This window comes from Nanorana parkeri, unplaced genomic scaffold, assembly GCF_000935625.1.
Source record: "Nanorana parkeri isolate BGI_ZX_2015 unplaced genomic scaffold, ASM93562v1 scaffold161, whole genome shotgun sequence".
Taxonomy (NCBI): Eukaryota; Metazoa; Chordata; class Amphibia; order Anura; family Dicroglossidae; genus Nanorana; species Nanorana parkeri.
In genome coordinates this window covers 681,262-696,396 of record NW_017306429.1, presented here as the reverse complement: position 1 = coordinate 696,396, position 15,135 = coordinate 681,262, and positions in this window count along the sequence as shown.

Below are 15,135 nucleotides of genomic sequence, written 5' to 3'. Positions count from 1 at the left end.
GCAGCAGCAGGTGGTGGAACAAGAGCAGCAGTGTGGGACATTCATTTTTGCTAGGTGATGTCTTCTCTCAGCTCTGAAAAAAAGTACTCTTTTTCACTAGTTTTTATTGATTTTTAAACAAGCTTCCAGTATTGCTGATCTAAGCCACTCAGTGCCTCCAGCAGCTATCTGGATCGGACTGTACCTGGACCCCAGCGGAAGGAATATGCAGGACTGATCTGTAATGTACTCAGGCACTGGATCCTGTGTTGGACATCCTCCTTGGCACCTTTTGAGTAGCATGTGTGGATAGTGGCAGGGTACAGGTCCTGGGCCATGGTCCTTTAATGGAGCCCTGACCCTGAAGACCCACCTAGGGGGGTATACCCACCCAGAGGGTGAAGATCGATATGTCTTCCCTGAAGGCTGCTGCATCTGTGGAAGGATCAAAAAGCTTCTCCGGTAACCAATGGCCCCAGGTGGTAGTCTCAGCCTCCTAATAGGGTTAAATCTAAAGCTGCAGAAGGAGTTTGGAGTCACACTTTAAGGTGGTGTATAGCTTTAAAATTAGGCTTCCCTTGTGGCCTAGGGGCCAGGAATACCACCTGCATAGCTCCTCCCTGGGCATTGTACTATGCACGCGCCCACCATTTTCTCCACTCTGTAATGCTCTTCCAGCTAGCCACATGCTTTGCTGCTGTTGCTATTCTCTGCAAAGGTTTCCTAAGGGCTCTTCACCACACTGCTGCACAAGCCTTCAGCTGAAACAGCGCTCCTTATGCCATACCCCTTTTCCCCTCCTCTGCTTTCTCTAGACCACCTTCCTCGGATGTTCTATTCAGAGAGAAATGTACTACCTCTATGGTAAATTTTATGGGGAAGATAGTTGATCTCTTTAATACTTCTAGCCATAGGGGCTGCAAGCAGTCCCCCTCTTCTGCTCCCTCAGAGACCCCCTCTGGGAGGTCTAGGAGTCTTCTCATGAGGAAGACGTGTCCCCTGACATCTCACCTAAGCTAAAGGACATGGTTATGTTCTTGTGAAAGTAGTCTGCACTTGTTCATAATTAGAACTGCCTTAGGGAGGTCACATGTATGGGGTCCTTGAAAATGCCTAAATCTTCTAAGAGCTTTCAAGTTCACCTGCTTTTACAGCCGGTGTTGTATGGTGACTGGGATCACCCTGGGAAACTGTTCTCTCCCCTTAGTGGTTTGTTTCCTATCGAGGATGGCTTCCTTGGGTGGTGGGCTGTCCTTACCGTTGACACTGCCATCTCCTGCCTGTACAAGACCATTACAATTCCTGTAGAGGATGCCTCTGTTTTGAAGGATAATTTGGACAAGAAGGTAGAAGCCTTTTTTACAGCCTTATTTGCCCTTGCAGGCCTGGCTATGAAACCCACAGTTCCCTCTGTGGCAGCTTGTCAGACCTTGGCCGTCTGGTCCAAGGCTATGGCCAGGGCCCCCGGATCCATCTCTGGACGCTAGACATTCCCAACGCCTGGTTTCAGAGTGTTGTTGCCAAAAGCTACAAGCTGGAGTTTCGCTCCCTGCCTCCTTCCATTTTTCCTGTTGTCAAGTCTGCCTAAATACCTTCAAAGACAGGTGGATTTATATACTACTCTTAAGTCAGCTTGTTTCTTTTAGTCCCTTTTTCGGAGGCAGAATTGTTTTACTTTAGTATGTTCACTGTTGCCAAGGGATAGTTCACCCTATCTTAGACCTGAAAATCTTCAGCTTTTCCTTCATCCAGGAAATTTCTTTTTTTTTCTGCCCACCATCACTTCCTGTGTTTTGTTGTGGCCATTTCCAATTTGTTGCTCTTCCCTTAAGTTTGTCCACAGCACTCAGGGTGTTCACCAAGGTTCTGGCCCCTGTCTTGGCCATGCTTTGCTCCCAGAGGATCCTTATAGTGGTGTACTTGGACAACCTGCTCTTTAGAGAGCAGTCAGCCTCAGCCCTGTCATTCAACATTCAGTGGACAATACAGACCCTACAGGGCTTCCCATGGATCCTGAACCTCCAGAGATCAGTGTTGGAACCTTCCTATTACTTGGAGGACCTAGGCTTGGTCTTGGAGACAACCATGTCCAGTGTGTATTCACCACAGAAGAACTTGCCGTTTTCTCCACTCCCATGTTTGGACCCTACTGTCCAGGAAGAGGCCATCAGCCCATGTCACAGCCTACAAGCTGAAGGGGCAGAGTTCCTCTTTTTCCAGTCACAGCACACTCCACCAGAAGTGTTTAGCGCTTCTTGGGCTTTTCAGCATTAGACTTAAATTTACCAAATCTATTAGGCTGCCACCTGTTCATCACTTCCCACTTTCGTCAAGTTCTACCGGGTGGATGTTCAGGGCACTGTGGATGCCATGTCCTGCAGGCAGCCCTGTAATCCATGGGCACACCTCTGTTCCCCCTTGGAGTTCTGGTTTTTCTTGGGCTGTTAGCCATTATTTGCTTTATCACCCACCTCTCTGTTGGACTGCTTTAGAACGCTCCAGTGGTGATATAAGAATTTAACTCCCTGCATCGTGTGTATGATCACGAAAACAGGATTTTTATCTTACCTGTAAAAATGTGTTTATTTTAGTACATCGTGGGACACAGGATCCTCCCCTCTATTTTGTGTTATCCACTCTGTATTGCTAGCTACAAAACTGAGGCAGGCTGAGAGTGGGAGAAGTTACAAGGGCTGACCTGCAGCTTGATTGATTTGCCAGTGTGCAATCACCAGAAGGTAGCTGCATAACCAAGTGGTCTAAGAATTAGCTACCTGTTTCCTGTGAGAAGCAGGAAACAGATTTTACAGGTAAGGAAAAAATCCTGTTAATGTATGGCCTAGTTATTTGAATGGAATGCCTAATGCACCAAAAAAGTACAAGGACTATTTTTTGGAACATAGTGCAGTAGTATGGTGTGAACGAAGCCTATGCATTTTTTTCCTTTAACCTCCTGACACCAATGCCTTTTTTGTCTTTTTCCCTACTGATCACTACTGACATCAAGGCATCCTTTCTCTCACTGACTCTGAAGCCAGCCATTTGTTTTGTCCCACTGACCACTGAGGCTGTGCATTTGTTCCTCTCTTTTACCACTGGTGTTGGATTTTTTTTTTCTCCCACTGATAACAGGTCATTATGTCCTCCCACTGATCACCTTTGCAGACATTTTCTCCTTCTATTGATGGCAGGCAATTTGTTTCCCACTGACAACTGACACAGGGCAATTTTTCCTCCCATTGGTGCAGGGCCTGTTTTCTCTCCACTGACCACTTATTTGAAAGAATCTTTCCTTCTATGGACATTGATGCTAGGCACTTTTATTCCCACTGACTACTTAGGCTTGGCCTTTTTTCCTCCCACTGCCCCCAAACATTTTTCCTCCCACTGACCCCTCACACTGGAAAAAAAATTTATTTTACTTACCACTGACTCCAGGTATGTAACATATAGCAGTTAAATACATGTCTCCAGACCAATCAGAGGTGAACAGATCTTTTGGAGGTGTTTTGAATTTAAAGGAACAACATATCATATATGGTGGTGGCTTTTCCACAAATTCCAACTCATTTGGGTTATAGCTGTCTCAAAATTACGATCTACCATCTCCTCGATAACTCAAATCTCTGACACACTACAACAATTGACTTAAAGAACTCCAGGGAAACTGGAAAGTGCTTGTTTTTGTCTTGGTGCTAAAATAAGAGTTATACTTAGCGAAAGTTCCTTGCCAACCAGCTATCACAGCGCTCCCTCCAGCCTGTCTCCTCTGCTGCAGCATTTGAATCTTGCTCGGCATCCTCACGTCTATACACAGTGCATAGACGTGGTGATTTACAGGACCTTAGACCACTGCACAGGATTGGGAGAGAGCCTCTAGGAACCGGTAAGAACAAGCCAGCTCAAAGCATTGGGTGAATATAACTTTTTTTTTTACCTAGACACACATGAGCAGTTAACACTTGCAGTGTGGGGGGTAGCCCCACTGCAAGGGTTAATACATTTTTACCTGGAGTTCTTCTTTAAGAGCTCATGTAGATGGGCATTTGAAATGCACATCAGGTAAGAAGATTCCCATTGATTTAAGAAAGCAGTTTTGATGAAGTGCAGAGGCTGCATTTGGCTTGTTTTGCATTGTGTTGCACTTCTGTGGATGTAGTATGTCCTTACACAGTGTGTTTCAATTGCAGGAAAAGGGGATCAAACACAGTCTTTTCTTGTGAAACACTGCAGTTTCCATTCAAATCAATGCATTTGACCAATGCTACCTTCAAATGTAAAGGGTTGCATAGACAATAGCGCCCACTTACACAAGCCTGAAATCCTGCAATAAATCACCATTTATTCACATGCTAAACACAGTCCAAACTATTATGTCTGCATGTGAAGCTGGTGTATTTTATATTCCAAAGCTATTTATTGTTCCCTGTTCAGTAACATAGTATGTAAGGTTGAATAAAGACCAAGGTCAATCCAGTTCAACCTATATGTGTGTGTGTGTGTGTGTGTGTGTATTTATTTTGCTGTAACACTTCCCATATCCCTGTAGATTCTGCGAAAGAAGAAACTCATCCAGAAGTTTCTTGAATTTATCAATGTTATCCGCAGATACCACCGCCTGTGGGAGGGAATTCCAAACTTTCACTACTCTCACAGTGAAATACCCCATGCGAATTCTAAGATTGAACCCCTTCTCTTCTAAACTCTTGCTGTGTCCCCGGGATCTCAATACAGTATTGGGATTAAACAGCTTGTTCCTAATATTGTGGTACCTATTGATGATTTTGAAGACTGCAATAAGGTCCCCTCTTAATCGCCTCTTTTCTAAGGTGAATAGGTTAAGATTTTGAATACAGTCTTTTAATGAGACTGTCACAGGTCGGCTCAGTAGATCGGGAGGTGAGCGAACATATACCGGTGTTCGCTCACCTCTCGATCCTGTCACAGCTCTCTGCCGTGACAGGGGAGAGGCTGGATTCCCCCCTCCACGCTCCGATCCGCCAGCGCTGACTGGCGGAACGAACGGGGGAGGGGGCGGGTACAGCTGGCTCTGCTGGGCGGATCTCGACATCGATGTCGGGATCCACTCAGGCTGTGGCAACTCAGTATACCGCGAGCTGTAGCTGGCGGTATACTGAGCTTAGGGTAACGGGAGGACGCTAGTTTGTGTCCTCCCGTTACCCTAAAGAGAACTATGGGGAAAAGCCCTGACCCCATAGTTCTCCTTTATTACATGCCAGTATCTTGTTAGCTTTGCTGGCTGCTGCTTGGCATTGCTTACTATTGCTAAATCTGGTCTATGAGGACCACCAGGTCTTTTTCTATGTCTGACTTTCTTAAAGTATTACCCCCCAAGTAGTAGTTTGCGCACATGCTCTTTACTCCCATGTGCATAACCTTACATTTTTCAACATTAAATAGCATTTGCCATCCTGTAGCCCATGCCCCAATTTTGCTTAGGTCCTGTTGTAGTGCGAATGTCTCCTGTTTGGAATTTACTGCTCTGCAGTGTTTAGTATCATCCGCAAAAAACAAAATTGAGCTATTTAGTCCAATCTCTATGCCAAGGATAAATACGATGAACAGGATTGGTCCCAGGACTGAACCTTGGGGCACCCCACTCCCAACATTTGCCCTACTTAAAGAATGCCCCATTTATCACTACCCTCTGGGTCCGTTCTCACAGCCAATTTTCTACCCATGTACATACAATTTCATCTTGACCTATAGATGTACAGCATGAAAGGTTCAGAAACAACAAGGGTAGTCCATATTTTCATATGGTCTTGTGGAACTTAGCATCACCTTGCTATAACATATTTATTTGTTACACCATTTATATTGGTGATCCTCTGCTCTGTAAGTGGGTTGTAGCAGGTTTTGTTGGTGGTATTTGTACATTTTTGATGAAATACAAACACGTCAACATAGATCCTTAGATCCTGCTACTCAGAACAGCAGTGATATATACAGTACATATTGTAAGCTATACAGTACATATTGTAAGCTTTTCGGAGTAGGTCTTTTACTCCTAATTTATATTACTTAATAAATATTTCTTTACAACTTTGTATACTTTATATGCCTACTCTGCAGCTGTGTAATTAACTTGTTTAATGCTTTGAGTAGTGCCATGGGAGGTGTAACCACTGTCCAAAATAATAATAATAATAAAAATAATGATAACACACGGTATTTTTTTTTAAATAAGGTCTTGGTGAATGAACACCTCAGTGCCTGCATTAATGCCGGCTGAAACTATTCTTCAGGTTCACACCACTTACCTGCCTAGTGAAGAGTCTCAGTACAGTAGTAATTAAGTTATAATTTCCCTGCCAAGCTGTCGGCAGCATTCTGTCACTAGAAGAATGTAGAAGATGAATCCTGAGTTTATTCTTGTGTATATAAGGTCATGAACCTGTAATTTAGACATTTTGAAAATAATCTCAGAAGCTATTTTAAACGACTGTCTTAAAAAGATCTGCATGTGAATGTAATAAATAAGAAAAAATTATTGGGTACAAGCACAACATGGCAAATCATTTCTAGTTTACATGATGAGATGCAAGAAAGTAAAATATACTGCTGGTAGGGAAGAGTATTAAAAATATGTTCCACAGAAAAATGACATATACACAGTACCACTCTAAGTTGGAAAGTATGTACAACTCAGGACTTTGCTTGGGCCATGGCTGTGCTCTTAGCCACTTTCCAGAAACCTTTGTGTGGCCATGTCTGTGGCAGCACATCGCTTCCATATAGGCTGGTGTGAGAGAAGGCAGTACACAAGAGTAGAGGTACCCTGAGGATGTTATCTTCTGAAAGGGGGTTATCCCTATCAGGGACGGCTTTTGGGGTGTGCAAGCTGTGAGGCTGCACAGGCGCAATGGCAACAGAGGGGCCAGTCAGCCGACACAGCTCGCTATGACACAAGCTGCAGGCGCTGCAATTACACAGGCTGTTCACTATTGAGCCAAAGGATTAAGCCAAAGCTTCGGCTAATCCCTTGGCTCACTTCGGCCGTTGTACCTGCTATTCTGTGTACCATTTAAACCACAACCCCTAGCCTCCCAAACTATTGTAACCTAGAAAATGTCTACCCTGGTGCAGTGGCATCACAAGGGTGGTGCGGCCCACATTGACGGCATTACGTGCAACATAATGATGTCCGCACTGGGTGACACCTGGCCTTGTGACACCCCTGCCCTGGTGAATACTTACCTCTCTGGGACAGTAGCTGCCTGCCATGGGGTTTACATTATGAGTGTAGAAATCTATTGCGACGTTGGCTGAGCCTGTGCAGCAATTCCACATAGACATGAATGGAACAATACTACAGTAAAGAGACACTAGGAGTACAGCCCATTTACATCTATGTGCAATCATGGCCAGTGCCAGAGGACATTTCTGCCCTTGACATGTTAACACCACCACCATCACAGAGAGATAAATATGAACTAAGGTTGGAGGCCTAGGGAGCCAGTGGTGGGGGGGTTCTGAGGTTTTTGTAAAAAAAAGAAAAAAAAAGTTGTACTTTAAATATAATGTTTAATGCAACTGGCGCATGTACCTGAGTGGTAAAGGTAGAACTAGGAGCCAATCAGGTGTGCTGCAGTGCACATGCAGAGTTTACATCCCGAGTGCAAAAACCTCCTACAGCACTGTCTGCACATTTCCAGAGGTTCCCCATAAACATGAATGGGGCTGTACTCAGAGTCTTCTCTACAGCTCAATTCATGTTTAAGTACTGGAGGAGAAATCTACATCCAGGATGTAAACATTGCAACAAGCCACAGTGGTTACACAAAACTAATGGGGGTGGGGAGGGGGGCAATGGTTAATAGGTTATGATGGTTTAGAGGGCTAGTTTTTCTTTAAAGTAAACCTATCACAGGGGGAGTATGGGGCTTGCCATTGGTGTTACGTTATGCTATGTTGACTCACTTGCGTTCTGAGTCACCGAACAAGCATGCAGATTAGGAAAGTAAGAGAAAAGCCAGAAGTCCTTCCTGCCTACTATGTTTGGGTAAGTAACTCAAAGTATTTAAAACAGTGTGTGCATTACAGGAACCTTCAACCTTGGTAAAGACCAGAATGATACATGTACCCCAATGAGATACATTTCCCATCAGCAGTCAATGTGATATAATCCTATCTGCACTGTGCTCAGAGTTCTTGTAAATGGAACGGTTATATATTTATGGTGGAAGGCAACAGTTGTATATGACAAAACTGGATCTCACTAAACCCACTACCAGTACAATATCTATCTACTGGTCTTAAAATGACTCTGTCACTAGCCAAAAACATCCAATAGGCGATGGCTCTAATCTTTTCTCACTTGCAGAGCTACAGGCACCGCTAGTATAAGAGACTTCTGGGTGTGTTAAATTCTATGGGTCTATCCACCGAACACTATGTCAATACTGTCCTACTTAAATTACCTTTCAATTTTAATCTGCACCCAACTATTATACTCAAAATTGCCAAACAGCGCTGAAATCAATGCAATTTTTGTGCAGCTGCGATGACATTGTCATGAGACAACACTGCTGCTGCTACTTTGTGGAATGTGGCTGACCAGCTAACCAGTGAACATGTGCCTACATACTTGCCAGATAATGTGACGGTATGCTCAGCCTACAGTACAGCATACCGTACACTAACTACTCCAAATGTTAAGGATGTATTAATTTTCTCAAAAATTATGAAATGAAAAGCATTGCATCCTATCTTGGGGAATTGAGATGCCCTTTACAAGGATCTCTTGGTTCTAAAAGTGAACTTTAACTAGCATATAAATATCCTGTAGTCTTAGAAGGAACATTTTATCCTTCCATATTGGGTCCCTGTGTGCAGAGTGAAAGGCACCCAGCTGTAATGTCCTTTCCTTCTTCTCTCACTCTCTGCGCTCTAATGTGGAGCATGTGAGCAATAATGCCCATTTGGGGAAGAATAATGCCCCGTATAATCATCCAATCAGATTACGTGATTCTCATTACCGCAGTACTTAACTCCTTTTAATAATGATTAATCTCTCCGCACTATCCAAGCATTGCTACATTTTTCATGCACACCATGTGTGATTAGAACATTACATTTTTAATTTTCCAAATGGTCATCTGTTTTGGTGCTAAGCCACATCCAATTTCCTATAATTCACCGCTGATGAACGTGTGTGAATGAATCTCGAGCTGTTTAATGAGGCTTTTAATTAGACCATAACGATGTCTGGGAGTAGAGAAATTTGCATTTAAACAAGAGCTGTGGCTTTACATGTAATTGAGCTATTTAGCTGTGTCATTTGCCTATGTGAGCCTGTGCTGGCTAGGCGGACTTGCAGCTTACCGCTCCTCTAAACATCCACTATTCACGTCAAAGTTAAGCAAATATCAACTGACTTTTTTTGCATTTAATAAAAGCAGCAAATAAGTATGATAATGTTGCTTATAAGACCCCAGAACACTGCACAATCTTACTGGCATGAAGATCGCAGTATCAAGCAACCACCTAGTGGATGGACAAGGGTTAACAAGAATGTTGCACTGTTCTTTCAAAGGGACTAATTATATAATTTCAGTGGTAGAGAGTGAATATAAATTAATTAATTTATCTGCTATGCTGAAACACAAGAGGGATTTCATAAAGCCAAGCATGTACCCAATGGCCAAGCCTATTATTTAATAACATGGGTTTCCATTATGTCTGAGTGCCATGTGTAATCCCCTGGATGCTAAAAAGCAGAACAGGGTCACTGGTCATATTTAGACTATCTTAACAGGCGGATATGTAAAGTGTTTCTGCTACCCATGGCAAGAATATTTCATTTGCTGGATTTGTGTCCAGAACTACCTTGTGGGAGAATAGTAGGTACTAGAGAATATTTTAGTGGCAGATACCACAGGGAGTAGGAAACACTATTCTTAGTTTCGTCAAAGTACAAGTAAATTCATAAAGAACATAACTATCATATGACAAATCAGCCTTGACAAGGTGCAATCATTTCTGCCACAAAGGGTAGTCTTCCTCGTTCTAGATTAGTGCTCCTTGAACTGATTAGATTTGCACCACTTTACAAAAGCCAATATGGGTCACCTAATTTCAAGTTTCCCTTTGCGTAGGTACAATTAGTACCCCCAGCTGAGCATACATGTTTTCTGAATAGTTCAAAATAACTATAAATTCTTAATGATATACATGTTAGGTATGATTTGTTATTTGCTACAACAATACATTTGTATAATCAACATATTACAAGCCAAATAAACCCCCTGGGGAACTTTATGTGTACCACTGGTTGAATGTCAGTAACCATGTGAGGCGGGCGGGCGGTCTGGGGGTTGTCCTGTTACACTAACAATTTACTGAGACAATGACCTTTAAGTCATCAGTGATTCACCTTTTCTTAGCAGTAACTGTATTTGTAACTGCAGTCCTAGTGGCTCTACACTGATATGACTGACCGTTAATTTGTATGTTGGAGGACAAAAATGCCCTCATATCCTACAGTGCTGTGTGGAGAGCACTTTATTCATTCACAGCAGTCTCTTACAAGCTCATGTTCCAGCACAGTCACACACTATTATTATGATACTTTCACATAGCTCTGACATGTTCCATGGTGTTATACAGAGACAATGAACCATTCACATCGGTTTGCACCAGAAGAACTTTCACTCTCATGTCCGTACTACAGTTGAACACTATTATACATTTATAAAGCTCTGACATAAGTCACAGCTAGGGGCGTAACTAAAAATCACAGGGCCCCATAGCAAAACCTTGTATAAGGGCCCCCCAAACTGTTCCCCACCAATAAAAAAAAGTACCTACCTCCAGAACACTTTAGCGTGCCTGCACTGTCTGTGTCTCCTCTGCTCCTGCTGACTGATTTCAGAGCCAAAGAAGAGATCACTCCGCTGCTCACTGCTGTAGAGCCCACCAGAGACGCCACAGAGCGCACCTGAGACCCCGCACAGCCCACGATAGAACTCCCACAGCCCATCTGAGACCTAGCACATACCAGAGACCCTGCAGAGCCCACCTGCAACCCCACACAGCCCACCTGAGAACCTGCAGAGCCCACCATGGACCATGCAGAGCGCTCCTGACACCCTGCAGAGCCTACCTGAGACCCCCACAGCCCACCATAGACCCCGCACAGCCCACCTGAGACCCAGCACATACCAGAGACCCTGCAAGGCTCACCTGAAACCCCACACAGCCTGCCTGAGAGTGTCCCTGCAGAGCCCGCCTGAGACCCCACACATACCAGAGACCCTGCACAGCCCACCTGAGAGTGATCCTGCACAGCCCACCCAAGACCCTGCAGAGTCCGCCATACACCCCGCAGAGTCCACCATAGACCCTGCACAGCCCACTTGAAACCCTGCCCATACCAGAGACCCTGTATAGCCCACTTGAGACCCCACGCAGCCCACCTAAGAGAGACCGTGTGGATCACTACGGCGGTAGTTATGCTACTGGTCACGGTGTTGTACACAGAACACTGAATCAGCCCAATCATTCTCTGAACCATGGACCTAACACTTCCTCTGCCTTGTTAGAAATGCTTCAGTAAAATCTTTGCAATGCTTTGTGCCAGAAATGTATAAATATGACATACATTTATACTTTTTATCTATAGTAATCTTACTTGTTTTTAAACACTGGTCAAAGTAGAAAAGAAAGCTCATATTTTTTTGTTTGATGTCTTTTTGTCTATAGATTGCATACATAGCCTTGCTTGTTCGATACATGAATTACTTTGTTAGCATATACTGTATAATGGCAAAGGTATTGTGGACTCAAGCAACTTATAAGGGAAATGTAAGAATTGCTCTGGCCCATACGGCACATACAGTATCAAAAGATGAAGTGGTCAAAGAAGAATATCAAAAAGAAGAAAAATATTCCTTAACAAAGTAGTAATACAAATATGATAACAAACACTTCTGACCATTTTAAGTGCCTGTTGTTGGCTAAGGGTTATGCCTCGTTATCGTAAACAATGCTCAAAGCAGTTGTATTATTTACTAAAAGTCTTTCTTGTAAGTCTGTTGAGTCTGTTATGTAATAATTTATCTGAATTCCATGTTATCTCCCTGAGTATACATTACTTATGCATCAACCATCTTAACATGCTTATGTGATAGGAAAGAATCACAACTTGATTTTGATGAACATTTGATAAATTATGCAAGTCCTTTAATTTGGCAATCTATCTGCCAGAAAATGAATATTCATTGTAGAAGAATGTTTCTGACAACACCAATCTTGGAAGTTTTCCTACGCAAAAGTGTGTCTAAGTTATGGGTTCCCAGGCTACATAGTGTTAACACACGGGCTGACAGATGCTGATTCCTCATTATACAGTATAGGATCATGTTTACACGACCCTCCTTGAGTAAGCGAAGGTGGAAGCCCATGTCTGGTCATTGTACCTTGGTCCACTCCTTTCAACATTTCCTGTACCAAGGAAGAAAAAGTATCTAAAAAGTCATTACATATAACATTAATGTATCAGACAATTAAAGGATCATTGCACCTAATACGCTTCTAAGTTGGGTGAGTGCAACCATTATTTCCATTGAAGAGGTCCCTGCACCTGAGTTGCCAGCCAAGATGTCTGGCTGCTTGATTTTTCATTTGTTTTACTTTGTAGCATTTAGCAATTCCCTAACAGGAAATACTTTAGGTTATCTTCACACTGGGACTTTTCAATATAGCAGAGCCTTTTCTTAAAATATAGCCAGCCATCCACTATGTCCCAGTTCAAATCCTTATTTAATCTTTATATATTTATCTGCTTTACTAATAAAACTAATGATGTATATAGGGTATTATTCTATAGGGACAATGTATGAATGAGAAGGACCCTAAATGATTCTCTATTTAAGCAAACTTTACAGCATATAGACTATGATTTTGGTTATGTCTAGAAAGCTGTAATCTTTATATGTTTAAAAGTCTCAATTAAGGCTTTACAGACGGTATTTATAAAGCGTGGTGTGCCAGAAAAACCCATCCATTCCTAATTATGTGGGTTAGAGTGAGTGTATCAATCGCTGCAGAATACTCACACTAGACTACTGAGAATATGTAACTATTTAGAAAGCTTATAAGTTAGGACTGCTATTTTTCTACTGTAATATTTCTTGATTAGGACATTACTATAAGAAAGAACATTGCATTATGTATAACTATATTAGAATATGTAATATTAGAATATGTAATAATATTTTACCCAAATGATATAAGAATGCATTAAACAAGTTCTGCTATGTATAGTAGGACCATCTTTTGACCCCACTCCCCTCTTCTAATAGTAGACTAGACAAACAGATTCAAATTTCAACTTCTCTTTTCTCTAGGATTGTGCGGCACTATTGCTCTTAGTCACCTTCCTGCACAGGTGCACAGACACACACGCGCACACACACACACACACACACACACACGTGCATGAAGAACACATCTATACTTTATTACATTATTTTATATTCTGTATTATAACATTTATTATTTAATCATTTGCTATTTTAAATAGCAAATGATTAAATAATAACATTTTGTTAGTAAACACATTTTTTATTCTTTTGCAAGCACAGAAGCACTTTCCATCTCTCAGTGTTTCTCATCCTTAAAGCTATTTCTTCAACTTTATGAAGTATTAGAAACATTATATTTAACACGCCCTTCCCCACCAAGCATACATAATGCAGTCCAATTTTATTTTATTGAAAGGTCCATAAACATTTCTAAATAAATGTGGTTTACATGTAAGGGGGGCACAATCGCCAGCTGTGTTGATTTTTAAGAGAAGACTATGGTGCAGCAGGAGGCCATATAGTGAGGATTACCAGAGCCCTATTGCTTAACCATAACTGTAGTGCGATCCCGCCACAGAATTCCCAAACATACAAAGGCACTTGGTGATTCAGACTCCCCCACCCCACACCATATGAGTTTTGAATGATTTTAGCCTTTATAAACCCCTTTACAGAGGCAATTACATTCATTTAAGCAGCAAGAGACTTTTAGCTGTAGCAGAGCCTCTTACTGTCCAACACAATGATGCTGTTACCCAGTAGATAATCAAGCTTTTGCAGTATTACTGTACATTTGTTGCAGTGCCGATGAAGATAGACTGTCTTATACGATGATGAAAACTATAAAAAAAGATTAGTAGTAATACACTTGATGTTGTGAAAACAATTCCATTTATTAAATATATAAAATCGGGCTACACAAATATTATATTTTCTTATAATATTGATAAATCCCTGTGGTGAACACTATACCTGTGTGCTGGAATGTTAGATGACTATAGGATAGAAACACATCTGTAAATAAAAGAAAAAAGTCATGCTTGGAGTGCCTGTTGCTAATTGCCACTTACAATAATAAATAATATGCAAATACCAAATAAAACTGTTTCCACAGAGTCCCAGCTGTAATCCAACTGGACAGTTTTGGCAACACCTCCATTTCTTTATACATCAGGTCTCAGGATTTTTTAATAAGTCAAATCAGTGATGTGCAAAATGCTGCAAACCAGAGTAATCAGTCGGATTGCAGTTGACTGTAGCAATGCCTGTGAAGGATGATTGCTGACAGGTTGTAACAGATTACTGGAGCTAGCACACCATTCTTTGCCTTATTAAGTAAGCCTAAATACATTTATTTTTCAAAGATAATGGCACATGTATGCATTGTTTGCTTGGAGACCTAATGTGTGTTTAAGGGATTTGTTTAATTGTATATCTGTAGCCATATACATATGAATGAAAAGCATAATGTTTTTTTCTGTTCATTTTTTTACAGAATATAATTCGAGCAAGTTGGGCTGTCCAGCTTTGTTAAGGTTGTAGAAGGGAGAGAAAGCTATAATCTGCAGTTTCCCATGTATATGAAAATAATAGATCCCCTAATTATGTATCTGTGTGGTGTGACAACATATGGGCAGGGCCGGATTTCTTACAAGGCCAACCAAGGCCGGCCTCGTGGCAGCAGGGAGTAGAGGGGCAGCAGGGGTGTGGAATTCCTCTCTCCTGATGCCTGGGACATGCTGTTCCGGGCACCGGGCGGGTGGTTATTTTCTACATTTAATGTGTACAGCAGGGAAGCCGCCACTTGTTTTGTTCAAGTGATCCC